Source organism: Microtus pennsylvanicus, chromosome 9 (assembly GCF_037038515.1).
Source record: "Microtus pennsylvanicus isolate mMicPen1 chromosome 9, mMicPen1.hap1, whole genome shotgun sequence".
NCBI classification, from domain to species: domain Eukaryota; kingdom Metazoa; phylum Chordata; class Mammalia; order Rodentia; family Cricetidae; genus Microtus; species Microtus pennsylvanicus.
Window position 1 is genome coordinate 10,290,824 of NC_134587.1, and position 16,073 is coordinate 10,306,896.

Sequence of the window (16,073 nt, forward strand, 5' to 3'; positions counted from 1 at the left end):
TATTGGAGCTGTTGGAGGCCGTGTGGAAGGGAGCCCTCTGGTTAGCAGCATAAGGACGGGAGAAAGGAAGCAGGGCTTGCTAAACTGTTTTGCAAGCGTTTGCTTTTTTTTGTTTCCCCCAGCATCACCGTGTTTTTCATTTATTCCGCATTCCAGAAGCAATTAACCTGCATCCTATTGGGGTTTAGCCATCTCGGTTGGGCGCTTTCTACCCTTTATGATCTCGGATTCTTGGCCTCGTCTTATCTTCTCATCTGCTTTGAAATGGAGTGATTGGGAATCGAGCCTTGGAAGTGGACACGTTTAGAGAGAACAGTCCGCTCACCTTAGGTGGTGCCAGGATACATAGAATGAGAAATACGAGGGAGGCGCAGGCTCTGCTCAGCGAGTTTGTAGCAAGGTTGAGAAGAGAAGACACAAACCTGCCAAATGTGATGTCAACATCAAGGGTTGGGTGGGTTACAAGAGAGAAGATTATAGTCCCGCGTCTTCAGAGAGCATGTTCCGCCATCAGGGGAGCCACACTTGCCATTGAAGCTGAGGCTTGAAGAGAAATGAGAAACAGGCCTCGGAATACTTAGTGGAAAAAAATGTGTCTTGGTGCTGGGCAGGGCCAGGCCAGGAAGGGTGTGCAGGCGAGGTGTGACTTCCGGCAACAGTTCTGTTTAGAAATTGGTGAGAAGAAATGTAAAAAATTTTACAAATGCGTTTACTTATCCATCAGTTTGTGTGGGTGTGCAGTGGCATGCGTGTGGGTCCCCACATGTGTGTGGGTGTGCGGTGGTATGCGTGTGGGTCCCCACATGTGTGTGGGTGTGCGGTGGTATGCGTGTGGGTCCCCACATGTGTGTGGGGGCTGGAGGACAATCACAAGAGTCAGACCTCTCTCTCCACCTTTGGAGCTGGGTCCTTTGCCAGGTTGGGGGACAGGCGTTACTTATTGCCAAGCCATTCAGCTGGTTCAAAAGGGGGATGTTGTCATTAAAACTCTTTTTGTGTCTCCTTCCTTCTTTGCTGGGGCCCCTACTCGAAGTGCTGCCTGGAGATTTCACAGATTAACATCATTATAAGATCCATCTTTAGATTGTAGATGAACATCTGCCAAAAGCCTTTAATCTCAGCATTCAGAAGCCAGTGTTGTTACATAGTGAACACCCCCGCCCCCAACCCATTTATCCACTCAGTGTTTATTGAGTACCTACTATGTGTCAGTCATTGTGTTACATTATGAAAATACAATACATTGTAAACAATATCTAAGTGCCCCCCTCCGGCCAATGGACACTGTGTCCGAGAGACTCCATCCAGACAGAAGGGTGGATGACGCTCACTGACAAGTGGATTAGAAGTCTGTTCTCCATTTGCCCTGGTCTGTTGGTTCCTGAAGGTTGGCTTGTAGGACCTACATGAAGCAGCCAGGGACAGAATCTCCAATTCTAGAAGAGGATTAATGTGCTCTGAAAACATTGAAGTCAATGCTCGGAACAGAGTTTCAGCATTCGGCTCCGACCTAAGGAAGCCGGCAGGGTGGCAGGAAGGCTGGAGAGGGGCAATGCAGTGACCATGGTTTTACCATGAATAAAAACAGCAATAGGAACAAGTAAAGCATTTGAAAAAAAAAAAGGCTCCAAAACTAGGCAGCACAAACAGAGATAAATAAAACACACAGTAAAGAGACAAAATAATAAAATACTATAATTTGGCCTCCCAGCATGAAGAAGAAAGCGGAGACCAGAAGAACGGATTAGAATTCATGAGCCATTTGTTCAGCTTCGAATTGATGGAGCCCCGGCTGACTGGAGAGGCCGGAGTGAAAACTGGCTGAGGTCCCTGCATATACGGACCGGCTCGCTCATTCTTCCTCTGACAAGGTTAGTGTTATTAGTATTTTTTAAAGTCACAACTTTGGGGCTGGCAGTGTGCCTCGTCTGTGTTATTTCATAAAGTCCTGTAGGAAACGCGGACAGGGGCTCCGAGCTGCCAAGCGGCTTCTGAGCTGGCCCACAGGCCTCTCACACGCCCTTCGTTCCCTCTGTGCTTCGCTGCACCTTCTCAGGTCTCCAGGGTTTTGGTCCCAGCTGTTCCTGGGTTCTGTGGGAGCAGCCCAGTTTGTCTCCCCTAACCACCTCCTCTCTGCCTTTCTCCTGCCTGGTTACCGGGCTTCCAACCACTTCCGGTCTTCCTATGTCACATCGCTGCTGCTCTGTTATTGTCTCTTCTCATCCCCCCTGAATGTATTTCTTTTAGAAGGGAATTGTGACGCGCATGCTCAATCTGGAAACCTCTAAACGCCAGTCCTGAGAAGGCCTCTGGTTTCTCATTGCAGTTCTATGCGGTGAAAGAATTCAGGGAAAAGAAAAGAAGTCGTCCAAGGTCTCACACGTGTGAGAATGAGGACGCACAGGCAGGGTTTTCTTCTGGCTTCAAAGTCTAGACTTTGCATTTTATGTTAAATCTCCTTCTGCTACAATGGAGTTCATCAGCTTTCGGCTGAGCTTCAGATCTTACGTTATTACAAAGAAAATAATATGCTGAGAGGCAGGAGTGGTCATGAGATTTTGTTCATCTCTGGGAGAAAAATACAACCAAGCCTGAAAATTATACATGTAAAATTTTATATTAGTTTGTTCATTTGAACTGCGTTATTAATGTGTGAACTGTTGTGAAAATACATGTCATTAAGGGAATTTTCTGGGTACAGTTAACACGGCCTTTTCTCCAAGACAGCAGTCATTGCAGGCAGGGCTTTGTGCTCAGCCCGAGCAAACATCCATCTTTGTTCGTGTGCTGCTTTGGCTTGTTCTGTGTGCACATCATGATGTCTGAACACTGGGTTTTCTTTTTCTGTTGTTTTGAGACACAGGGTTTCTCTGTATAGCCCTGCCTGTCCTGGAACTCATTCTGTAGACCAGGCTGGCCTCGAACTCAAAGACTGGCCTGCTCTGCCTCCCGAGTGCTGGGATTTAAGGTGTGTGCTGAATTCTGAGTTTTCTAGATCAATCTTCGTTTGGCTTCTAAAAAGCCATATGAAACTGTCACCTAAACCTACACTTATAATTCTGTCATTATTTGATCAAGGGCTGTGCGATGGCTCAGCAGGTGAAGGCCGCTGCTGCAAAGGCTGACAGCCTGATTTTGACCCCGGAACCCATGTTAGGGTAGAGGTTGCGAGTCAGCTCCGTCAAGCTGCCCTCTGACCTCTATAAGCTGGCCCTGGCATGCACAGCCCCCGACACCTCACAGACGCACCAATAATAAAACAAACGTAAATATTAAAAATGTCTTGATATGGAAGTTGAAACCCTTGAGTCACTGTTTTAGCCGTCATCCACTGACATGAACGGTTCTCAGACCAAGGCCAGGAACGATACACATCTAATGAATACAAACACAAATATTTAGGAGGAGGCTGCCTGTATATCAGTTTAGCAGAGCATCAGTAGTAGATTTCCTATAGAGGTTGTGACCTCCCTCAACATAGGCATTTTTTTTGTTTTTGTTTTTTTTTTTGAGACAGGGTTTCTCTGTAGCTTTGGAGCCTGTCCTAGAACTCACTCTGTAGACCAGGATGGCCTCGAACTCACAGAGATCCGCCTGCCTCTGCCTCCTGAGTGCTGGGATTAAAGGTGTGCACCACCACCGCTCAACTTCAATTTAGGCTTTTGACCAGGTTTATGGTACCAGGCTAGGACTCTTTCTCATAGAGGACCAATCAGAAGGCAGTCGGTTTCTCCCAGAACAGTCATGCCGCTATTGCACCGTGGGTGCCACCTTGTCTGGAAGGTTGGTAGGAGAGCAGGTAAGAGAGACAGTTGGTGAGATTGTTGATGCCTTTTCTCCCCTAGCAGTCGGCATAGTACCTTCTGGCACTGGTAGAGCTAACCATCTGGGAGGTCTTGGTTTCTTTCTATGTAGTGTCTTTAGCAATTGGGTGTTACCATCAAGTTCTGGAGGACAACCAAGAGATGTAGCCACAGCCTGTGTTGTTTAGGGAACTCCCTAGCCAATAACCTACAGGGAGGCAGGCATCGCATATCAGGTACTGGAATTTCAGTTTAAAAAAACCTGTGACATCTGGGAGCAGCATTAACCATGCATACAAAGTTCAAGATCCATTTGATTTTTAAAGTATATGTTTTTTTTTTTTTTTTTTTTGTTTTTTTTTTTTTTTTTTTTTGGTTTTTTGAGACAGGGTTTCTCTGTGGTTTTGGAGCCTGTCCTGGAACTATCTCTTGTAGACCAGGCTGGTCTCGAACTCACAGAGATCCGCTTAAAGTATATGTGTATATAATTATACATATGTTTATTATATATACAAAACATATAAATGGAAAATATATAATATAAACTAGATAAGATCATTACATTTATAAAATGTAAATATATTATAATATTATAATAAAAGATATAATAAAATATAAAATAAATTTGTGTAAATATTATTCATAATAAAAATATCTATTTAGTTAGCTTATAAAGTAGTAGGCTTCTGCATGACTTCTTAAATACATTTTTAGTGTTGGTCATACACACACACACACACACACACACACACACACACACACACAGTTTCACAGCCTAGGTATATAGTAGGCTGGCATCCAGGATTACATAAACGCCTGTGATGTTTACACAGCTATAAAATTGCCTGATATGTCCCTTTGCTTAAGGGCCATATGACTCTAATTGCCATTCTTTGTACAACACAGTAAGCATACAGCAATAAAAAAAAACAACTGGGGCTGCAACGCATGGTTTAATGAGTCTACAGAGTTTTGTTTTCTCCCTGGTCTGGCGTCTTCCTTACCTGTCGGAAGCAGTCTTCTAGTGACAGGGACCTCATCTCAGCTGCGAGTGGGTGAGAGTTTGAGCTATGGCTCCAGACAAGACTGCCAGTCCTCCGCCCTGCTGCTAAGTGTCCCCAGGAGGCCTCTTGCTGCCATCACAGAAATCTTAAACTAGTTTCCAAGTGCTCCCCGGGGGCAGTCTTCTCTCTTCCTTTCCTCCCACCTCCAGTTACCCTGCTATATTCCCGCAGACAGGCAGATGGACCTGAACAAACTTGGGCACCGAATCTCTCCTGGTGAGGGGACTGAGAGTGTGGGCTGATTTAGAGCCTGCTCCCTGGATACTGGCAGCAGAATCAGCTGAAGTGAGTTCCAGATGTCCAAGGGAGTCAGGGTGGAGTGACCCACCCACTTCTAGACGTCCAAGGGAGTCAGGGTGGAGCGACCCACACACTTCTAGATGTCCAAGGGAGTCAGGGTGGAGCGACCCACTGGAGCGACCCACCCACTTCTAGATGTCCAAGGGAGTCAGGGTGGAGCGACCCACCCACTTCTAGATGTCCAAGGGAGTCAGGGTGGAGCGACCCACCCACTTCTAGATGTCCAAGGGAGTCAGGGTGGAGCGACCCACCCCCTTCTAGATGTCCAAGGGAGTCAGGGTGGAGTGACCCACACACTTCTAGATGTCCAAGGGAGTCAGGGTGGAGCGACCCACCCACTTCTAGATGTCCAAGGGAGTCAGGGTGGAGCGACCCACCCACTTCTAGATGTCCAAGGGAGTCAGGGTGGAGCGACCCACCCCCTTCTAGATGTCCAAGGGAGTCAGAGTGGAGCGACCCACCCCCTTCTAGATGTCCAAGGGAGTCAGGGTGGAGCGACCCACCCCCTTCTAGATGTCCAAGGGAGTCAGGGTGGAGTGACCCACACACTTCTAGATGTCCAAGGGAGTCAGGGTGGAGCGACCCACTCCCTGACGAACCTTTCTCAGCTTGCTCTCACCTCGTGGCGAGCTTTGCCAGGGCCAGCTCCTTCCCCTCATGGGCCTCCAGTTCCACCATCTTTGTTTCAAAGCAATCCAGAGGCTCTTCCCTTTCCTTCTTCTCTCTCCCGGAGGAAACAGAAAGAGGAAGGAGACAGGCCTTTAGAGGTCCACTCCTCATGGACTGAAGGGTGATTGGCGGTGGTGGGGGAGGTCCTTGGATTTCATGTGGTCAGCACCTTTGTGTGCTGAGCCTAGAGCCTTCTTTAGGTGGAGCGTCTAGGCAGGCCCAGTCCTGTGGGGTCTCCCAGAGAGTCTGAGCACACAGGCCTTTCTCCAGCTCCTCCTTGGTGGATCTCTGAAGCCTCAACAAGCTCCCATTTATTTCTTTATCCTACACACGCTGGGGGTTCAACCCACCGTCTCTCATTTCTGAGGCCTGATTGAGGAACTATATTCAAAGCAGGCCGCATTTCTTCACACCGACTCCCCTTCAAGGGGGTCTACAATGTCTGCTGTTTTATAAGGTTTGTGTTGTTAACCTCTCTAGATGACAACACAAATCACAAACACAAAACACATCAAGAAACAGCCACCTGGCCACGGGTGGTGTCGCACCCCTGGGGACCCAGCTGAAGGGTTTGGAGTTCAAGGCCAGCCAGGGCAGAAGGACAAAGCTCTTTTAAAACTTAAAACTAACAACGAAAAGAAATAGCGGCTAACATTGTCCTGAATTTTATCCCAAGATGCAAGTAGGTAGAGGCTTCTTTTAATCCTCCTTTCTTTAAAGCCTCCTCCTGTGCAGCATGGTGGCCACTCCTCTGGCCTTTGTTCTGTGAAGGTCCCTCTAAGGGACGGAGACAACAAAACACAAAGGTAATTTTACCCTTTTTCATCCCTTGCACAATCAGCCAACGTAACTGGCCCCACACAAGTGTACTTTTTCTCACACCGGGGAATTCTCCCTCAGACATCAGTATAGTTGAATTTTCGTGTCGGCAGCCGAGACTTATTACTAATTATGAAAGTTTGGCCTTAGTTTAGGCTTGTCCCATTAGCTCTAATATCTTAAACTAAGCTGCTTCTATTAATCTGTGTTTTTGCCACATGGTTTTATACCTTTCTTTCACTCTGCACGTCCGACTCCCTCCGTGTCTCGTTGGCCTGTCTTTTACACACCTGAATTCATCCTGAGTTTCTCTCTTTTCCCGATTCTCTCCTGCCTAGCTGCTGGCCATTCAGCGTTTTATTAAACCAGCCACAAGGACACATCTTCACACAGCGTAAACAAACACATCAGCAGGACAGCTTCTCACACAATCCAATCCTGACACTATCTGCCTGGAGAAGCTGTCCAACCCCACTAGACAAGGGCTCAGTACTCAAGACTTCCTCCCTTCCAAATGTCCGTGCTGCAGAAGATTATGGCATGGACTGACTGGCAATACTCAGGTTTCTATGACCCATTTGCAGCATTTGAAGGGACACCAGCCCACTTGAGCATGGCTCTGGCAGGCCTTACCCTTCTCCTCCATTCCCCCTACCTTGCTAAAAACCTTCAGATTACATCCCCAAAGCAAGCCACAAAGGTTGGCCCCCTTGTTTGGCCACTCCCTCCTCCTCCTCCTGAGGCTGACTACCAAGGCCCAGCTATCAAAGTAATGAATGACATTCAGCAATCAACAGACCCCTTGGCTCACCTAATTAACATGCCCAATTAAAGTTAAATACCTCATCCTAACCAGGGTTTTCCCTTTTCCCTTTATAAACTGCCGTTTGCCTGTTTGCCTGTCTGTCTCCTCTATCTTTGCCTGTTTGCCTGTCTGTCTCCTCTATCCAGGGGCAGTCTGGTACCCCCTGGGACAAATACCCTTGCCCCCTCCTCCTCCAGGTCCTTTACCACCATATCCTAGACCATTCTAACACAGTCTTCCCCTTTTCCTCCTCTTAAAAGAGACACCTGCAAGGTCATTTGCTGCTGTTTTCTTCCTAAGTCAGAAAGCAGCCGCTTTAACTTTTCTTCCCTGTTTAATAAAGAATCTCTCTGTGAAAACAGGTGTTTGGGGGTGGTTTGTACTTAACTGGGGTGTGGGAGGGAGCCCCCACTGTACAGGGGTCTCCTTCAGAGTTTAAGTAATTTGGTAGAGCGGTAGTCTCACTAGGATTTCTGCTGAAATGATAAAACACCGTGACCAAAAGCAACTTGGGAGAAGAAAGGGTTTATTTCGTCTCATGGTTTATAGCCCATCATGAAGAGAGTGAAAACTTGGAGGCAGGAAATGAAGCAAAGACCATGGAGGAATATCGCTTCCTGGCCTGTTCTCTAGGACTTGCTCAGTTGCTCCTTTTTATACAACCCGGGGCCACCTGCCTAGGGGTGGCACTGGGGACAGTGGGCTGGGCTCTCCCACAGTAATCATTAATTTAAAAACTGCCATACAGGTTTGCCTACAGGCAGTCTGATTGGAGGCATTTTCTCAGCTGAGGTTCTTCCTCCCAGATGACTCTGGCTGGTGTCAAATCGACAAAACAAAGCAAACTGAAAAACCCCCACCCCAAACTCAACTAGGGCAAGTGTCCAGAAGAATTCACTTTAGGTAATCAGTTATTACAAGGACTTTTGTAGCTGGGCATGGTGGGATATATATACCTGTAGTCCTAGCGCTCAGAAGACAGAGACAGGAGGATCACTGCAAGTTTGGGGCCAGCCAGGGAGGCATGGTGTGACCCTCTTTCAAAACACAGAAACAAAACTAACTGGTCATGGTTGTCAACGCTTTTAATCCTTGCGGCCAGGAGGTGGAGACAGGTGGATCTCTGTGAGTTTGAATTCACATAGTGAGTTTCAGGATAGTCAGGGCTGTGTAGTGAAGAGACCCCCCCTTTTTTTTAAAAAGGGCCCAAAACAAACAAATAAACAAACAAAAACAAAACAAAAACCAACCACCAATAACAAAAAAGTTACCATAGCAACAGAAAATGGACTTAGATACTTAAATCTGGGCTAGGAGGAAAGAGGGTATAGTAGCCATGTAAGCAGGGTCTGAACTGTTACCGGCTTGTGACTGGTCTCCACCACCCAAAGAGCCTTGTGACTATAAGACACTGACTTTTCCGGGGCCACCCCTGTGTGAAGTAGAGGAGGTGAGCTGCGGAACCAAAGTGGCTCTGAAGTCCACCCATGTACAGCTTAGTCTGGAACCAGCTGCTGAGCTGCTCCATCACCGCCTGTGGGTCACACTACAGCCACCCGTCACCCTTCCGACAGCCCTCTTGGGTTGTTCTTGCCTTTCACGTGTCCGTGGTTTTAGGGAGGCTGGCGCCCGCTCATCACTCCGACTATCCAGTGCCTGTGATCCATGAGGTCCTAGCTCAGCTCTGCTTCCTTTGTTCTCAGTGACCTATTACCCAGGCGCAGCTCTTGCCCTTGGGTGCTCGCCGCAAGGCTTACAGCTCACAGAACAGTAACACTGCTTCTGCAGGGGGAAAGGTGGCTCTCTCGTACAGTGTGGGCAAAGGTGCTGGTACCGAGAGCCATTTGGGCTTGCTTCCAAAATTCAAACCAAACACACAGGCGTTAATTTATTTTTAGATTTGGAATTGTTTGGGAGCAACGCTCTGTTTTCCATAGCCTCTATTGTTCAGGTTTTTACAGAGGTTCATAAGGAAATGTTTTGAAATACCACAAGAAAGTCTGGGTTGGGGGGGGGGGCAGACGACAAGAACAGCGAGGAATATTGCAGAGGGAGCCTTTCTTTTTGATGGCCGTGGGGAGATGAAGATCTTGGAAGGGAGCCGGAGCTGTCATATTTCTGGCCCATTGTAAAGCCTGAGGCAATTTGGCTAAACATCAAAATGTGGGGGCGTTCCTTTGAATTAAGCTTTGCTGCACAGAGAACATATAGGAGGCATTCGATTTTCATGAAATTTGCAAGTGTTATCTCGTTCTTTTTTTTTTTTTTAGTGTGCGTGTGTGTGCGCGTGATGGCATGTGTCTGGAGGTCAGAGGACAACTTTGCTGGAGTCAGTCACTTCCACTTTTATGTTAGGCTGGGCATGCGCAGTAAGCGCTTTTACGCACACAAAACCACCTCTCTGGCCCTCCTCTCTCTCTCTCTTTTTTTTTTTTTTGACTCAAGAGGAGCGGCGTCTTGGATACAGAGAACTTGGTTACACACAGGGGGCATCTCTGAGCTGTGGAGGGCTTTTTTCCCCTTTAGTGATGACTTGAGGAAGGAGGCCAGGAGAACATACTTGCCACAGAGAGCAGTAGATTTCTTAGTATCTCGACACAGAGCACCCGGTCAGAAGCCGGTATCATGCGCGACTGGTGGCTTACAGATTTGTGGATGCTTCCCTCAGAGAAAGGTTTTCAGAACGAGAACTAAACCACCATCATTTTAGGCATAGCTTTCGTTAAATAAATTTGATAAGATCAGAGTAGTTCTATTTTGTAACCACCTCGGTGGGTTACTCAGTCTAGGGGTGTAACCCGCCTGGCTGATCAGTTATTCCAGGGTCCCGGAGAGGCACTATCTGGAAGATAATGGGCGAGAGAGAGGAAGGAGGCCATGCTAGGTTTGTCAGAGCCTCCATTTATTAGAGACAGGGTTACAGCTTATATAGGATAAGGAATTGGGGGGGGGGCACAGGGGCCTGGACTCTTGCTGGTCACGTAGGCCAGGAGGTTACGTTCGGTCAGGTCACGTAGGTCAGGAAGTCACGAGTTGACACACCTAGTTCTCTAGATAGTTTGGAATGTGGGGCGGGTTCCGCTAACAGACAGCTCTCTATTAACAGCTAATTGGGTGTGGGGTAGGCTCTGTCAATAGAACGGTTCTTAATACAATTGGGGGTGTGGGGTTCTCTGCAGACTCCCCAGGGCGATGGTTCCTGTAATAATTTTTGGGGGAAAAACGGCTCCTGACATATCCCCCTTCCTTTTATAAAGGCAGGCAGCTATCAAGTGGAGGGCACCAGGTCGGAGTCCAACCATGGTGTCAGATCTAAAGGAGAAGGGACTGGAACAAGGAGAGACCCTCCTTTCGATTTGATACAGGGTCTCACTCCCCCCCTCCCCCCGTCACCTGAGAGCAGGTGTACTACCATGTCTGGCTACTTCAACTTTTCTTTTTAAGATTTATTAATTTCGTGTGTATGACTGTTTGCCTGCAGGTAGTATATGCCCACGTACCTGCCTGGAGCCTATGGAGTTCAGAAGATGGCTTTGGATCCCCTGGAACTAGAGTCACACAGGGTTGTGAGCCACTATGTGAGTGCTGGGAATTGAACCCAGGTCCTTTTGTAGGAACAAGTGCTCTTAACCTCTGAGCCATCTCTCCCCTACTCCATTTAAGTGGGGTTTCATTACTACAGAGAACAAAAGGAGAAAATTTAGTGCTTATTCATTAAAAAAAAATACCTTTCCAACATATTTAATCATAGTTGCATAATAGCAATTGGGGGAGATCTTTCAAAAAGCATAGCTAATGCAGTATTTTTTTACTTTTTAAAATTCATTTCCAGCTTTTGGGTTTCTGTGGAAATGTAAACATACCCACAGCAATGGAACAGTAAAATGAACCCTCATGTACCTGTCACCAGCTTCAATAACTGTAAACTCTTGGTCAATCTTATCTGTCCTCCCCCCCCCCACCAGGCTTGTACTCTTCCCATTATTTTGAAGCAGATCCTGGTCACTGTACAATTTTACCCATAAGTATTTCAATATGCATCTCTAAAAGATAAGGATCCTCCCCCCCCCAACATTTTATTAGGAAAAAATTGGAAGCATACAGCAAAGTTGGAAGCCATACGCCTAACCAGTTATATTGCTTTGTTGTATAGACATCCATCTGTTCCTTCATCCGTCAGCCCTCCTGGTTTTAAAAAATGCATTTCAAAGTAACTTGCAGACATCTGTAGACTCCCCTTTAAACACTTCAACATGCACATTATGAGCCAGAGTTTAATAACTGTTTATGACTTTCTTCCCATTGAATACAACATTTACATCACTGAAATATACATCTGAAATACATACTGGCTGCATTCGACAGATGTAACTCACACTTCTGTTAAGACACAGAATATTGCCCTCAGTCCAGAAAGTTCCTCTTTTGCCTCTTCCTACTCAGTTTTCACCAACACTCACACCCAACTTCATTTTCTACCATATGGTTTGGTAAAACAGTACTTTAGAGGTTTTATCTTGTCTGTTATGACCAGGGAGACTCAAGAGTGTGTATAATATAAACTTTCGTTTAAAATTTTTTCATGCAGGGGACTGAAGTCTGGTCCCCTGTATATTAAGCACGTGCTCTACCCTCCCAGTCCCTAAACTTTCTCTTTGATTCACTTCCTCCTTTCTCCCTTGTTCTGGGCTTGTACAGTGTCTCCCAGTTTTAATAGGGTACTTCATATTTCTAGCCCCATGTCTCCCCCCAGAGTGGACTCCTGTGTGCTGTTAGAATTTTGGTCGGTGTATCTATGAAGAATGGATGCATCATGGAGAGACGGAGCAGTGCGTGCTATGCGGAGAGAAGCAGACTGGAGACTTGATGCTGGTGCCAGTGGGAGAGAGGGGTTGTCACAGAGTCTCCCGTGTCCCTCCTTCTCAACTATGTGTCTGTTGTCATCGGTATCACTGTCAAAGTAGCTCCCTTGTTCTTTACAGTCAACAAGATCAACTCCAGGCTGCTGCACACGACCCCTCTGACCCCACCAGGCAACATGCTTCACCACTGACCTCAGTCCTCTCTCCCACTGTCACCAGCATCAAGTCTCCAGTCTGCTTCTCCCCGCATAGCACGCACTGTTCCGTCTCTCCATGATGTATCCATTCTTCATAGATACACCGACCAAAATTCTAACAGTACACAGGAGTCCACTCTGGGGTCTTTGATGAAGTTGAAGACAGATAGTTATAGTTGTCCTTAGTTATGATAAAAGATAAATTAAATATGAAACTTTAGATTCACAAAGAATATTGTAACAATAATTCTTGCTTGATACCTGTTTGGTTATATGTAATTTTACTATGTTAAAGTTAAAGCCTTCATTTTTATTTAAACAGAAAAGGGGAAATGATTTGGGGCTCCTCTCTGTATGCTACCATTGGTTAATAAAGAAGCTGCTTAGGACTCTGGCAGGGCAGAATAGAGCTACGTGAGGAAACTAAACTGAATGCAGAGAGAAAGAAGGCCGAGTCAGGGAGACGTCATGTAGTTGCTGAAGGAGAAAGACGCAAGCCACAATCTCATGGTGATACACAGATTGATAGAAATGAGTTAATTTAAGATGTAAGAGCTAGCTAGGAATACGTCTAAGCTATTGGCCCAACAGTGTTGTAATTAATATAGTTTCTGTGTGATTATTCAAGTCTTGGTGGCCAGGAAACGAATGAGCAGTTTTCATTACAGAAGGAGAGGCAGGAGAATGAAGGGTAGACAAAAAGGACCTGGTAACAAAAGGCTGGATTATATATGGAAGGGCAGCCCATCCCCTGGCCTGGAGCAGTTAACAGTAGGGAGGGTGATATACCAGACATACTTTGCAACAGGTAGGGACTAAGGAATGCTGGGAGAACCTGGCAGCCAGGTCCACTTTGGTATATTAAATAGTCACTTCATTTAGTCATTTGTCCCAGGTTTGATACCTAACAGGCAGGTTTATTTGCATTTAAAGTTGTATTAGTTTTTTTTGTAGCTCTCTGAGCATGTCAGAAAATGGCAGGCTTGGTCAACACTGGCTTGACCTTTCCCAGGAAAGATCCTTTGGGAGTATAGGCAGGAGTTACTCTGTCCACAAGATTTCTTACTCCATCTCTAGCCAATAAAACAGCCAGACTGAAAAGTTTTCCAAACAACATTTTAAAAAGGCAATTTAGCATTAAAGCACTTGCCTAGCATATGCGAAGTCCTGGCTTCAATCCCTTGCACCTCAAAGAGGAGACAAAAGTTATTTGTACCTTCTTTTCAGAATGCAGACTACCCGGTCCTTTGTAGTATATGTGTCAGAGAATCCCTGTCCCCTGAAACTCCAGCAACCACTTGACTGGATTGGCCTCTCTTCTTCCCCTGACCCTGTCCCTGGGTTTCTAGTACATGGCTTCTTTCCTGTTCATGTCTGGCTGAGGTCATGCAGCGTGCTGAGCTGTTTGTGTGTGAGCCACATCCCTCCTCTGTGTATTCCTCTTTTCAGGCTCCCTCTCCACCTGGAAGTAGTGCTTCCTCTTTCTAGGTTATGCTGAAACCCACACTCCTAAGGATTTGAGGGTAGACAACAGATGCTTCTAAAGGTCTAGGAATTTGCAAGTTTGCATCAAAGACACGCAAAAGATATTTTATATTTTTAATTCCAGAAATTCCTATATTTAAAGAACCTTGTACTTGCTTGCTCATAGTCTCTCATTGCCCAGCTATCTTATCTTTTCTACTCATCCTAAAATGCCTACTTTTATTACAAATCAATTTTGTTTTTGCTTTTCCTGTTTCTTTTCTAAGTTGCCCTTACTCTAGAAAGCATCTTAAGATAATTTTTCTGGCTACAGCCAAAAAAGAAATTATAGTACCAGTATTAAGATTGTGGTGGGTATGAAGAATTTAGTATATATCTATATCTATGATAAAATATTTTATAGAATATAGGCACATATTTACATAAATATGTTTATTAAGTTGCATGTAGTACAGCATTAATATTTTCTATATCAAAGGTTTATGTATGTATAAAATTGTGACTTTAATTTTAGGTGAGACAATATTTTGAACTCTATATTCTTCCTTGTAAAACAGAGAGAATTCCAGCTTTTGGAAGGGTCAGTGATATATATTCATCAGGGCTTTCTAGAGCAACAGAACTAGTAGAATGAATATCTATACTCATTCTATATTATATAGAATGAATAAAAACCCATTCTATGTTGCATATTATACATAATTATGTTAAGTATTATTATTACATTCTGTATTTCTATAACATAAAACAAATATATCATATATTATATACACAATAGCATGAATATATTCATTCTATATATAGAGAATATATATATATAAATACTTATATTATGTATGGGATTTATTGGCATGGCAGACTGGCTTCCAGGTTATGGCCCTACTATTCCAACAATGGCTGTCTCCTGCGGAAAGTCCAAGAATCCAGTACTTGTCCCATCCACAAGGCTGGACGTCTCAGCTGGTCTTCTGAATATATTAGAATCCTGAAGAAGTAGACCCCATTACTAGGAATGGACTTGTACAGAGAGAGTGAGGACAAACAGGCAAAGAATAGAAGCTTCTTTCTTGTTTTAATCTGGGATGCCATGAGAGGTGGCGGCCAGATTAAAGGTGGGTTCTTCCAACCTCAAATGATTTGTTTTTAACTAAATATTCCTCACAGGTATGGCCAGCAGCTTGGGTTTTTAGTTAATTTCAGATGCAGTCAAGTTGACAACCAAGAATAGCCATCACATGTCCACCCCTTGGCAACCTGACATCTCCATATCATGCTAATTTTCAAATGCAAGCAAGAACCAGGTCATAATCATGCCTAACATGACATAACTATTTCATGGACAACTGCAAATGCTTTATATATTTTAGACTATGTAGAAGTTAACTCGATTCGGGAAATAACCAGGCTAGCTAAAAGATAAACAATTATATTTTTATTTATTATAAGGGGAAAACTCATGAAACTGAAACAAGAAGTCCAAGCTCAGCTGTGCAGCGAGGGAATGAGAGAGAGAGAGAGAGAGAGACAGAGAGAGAGAGAGAGAGAGAGAACCTGGGTAACACCCTGACTTGGTCCCACCTCTTAAAGATAATTGGTTAACAAGGCTTTCCCATCAAGACTAGGCAGCAATATCCTTTGAGGGACATTCTTTTAATATCTCAAAACTTAATTATGGCAAGCCCTGATAGTTTCTCAACTATCTTATTTACTCTTCTGTTGCTGTGAGCAGACACCAGGACCAAGGCAACTTATAAAAGAAAGCATTCAATTGCTTATAGTTTAGGGGGTTAGTACATGATCACATGGTGGGAAGCAGACAGGCTTGACGCTGGGGCAGTAGCTGAAGCTTTACCTTCTGATCCACAGGCAGCAGATTGGGGGGGGGGGTTACAGGGAGATAGAGAGAGAAAGAGATAGAGACAGAGAGACAGAGACAGAGACTGAACTGATAAGGGCTTTTGAAACCCAGTGATGCATCTCCAGTGAGGTCAAACCTCCTAATCCTTCCCCAAACAGTTCTGCTCCCCACGACTAAGAATTCAAATATATGAGCCTAGCAGGCCTTTCTT

At 45.2% G+C, this 16,073-nt stretch overlaps 1 long non-coding RNA gene across 2 annotated transcripts in view; it reads left to right on the forward strand.

The window, feature by feature from the left end:
- LOC142856736 (uncharacterized) overlaps nucleotides 1-16,073 on the forward strand; it is a 53,337-nt gene that overhangs the window by 16,115 nt on the left and 21,149 nt on the right. For both annotated transcript variants that reach the window (XR_012911712.1, XR_012911713.1), the window contains exon 2: nucleotides 1,712-1,871. This is a non-coding gene — a long non-coding RNA (uncharacterized LOC142856736). The remainder of the gene's footprint in view (nucleotides 1-1,711; nucleotides 1,872-16,073) is intronic.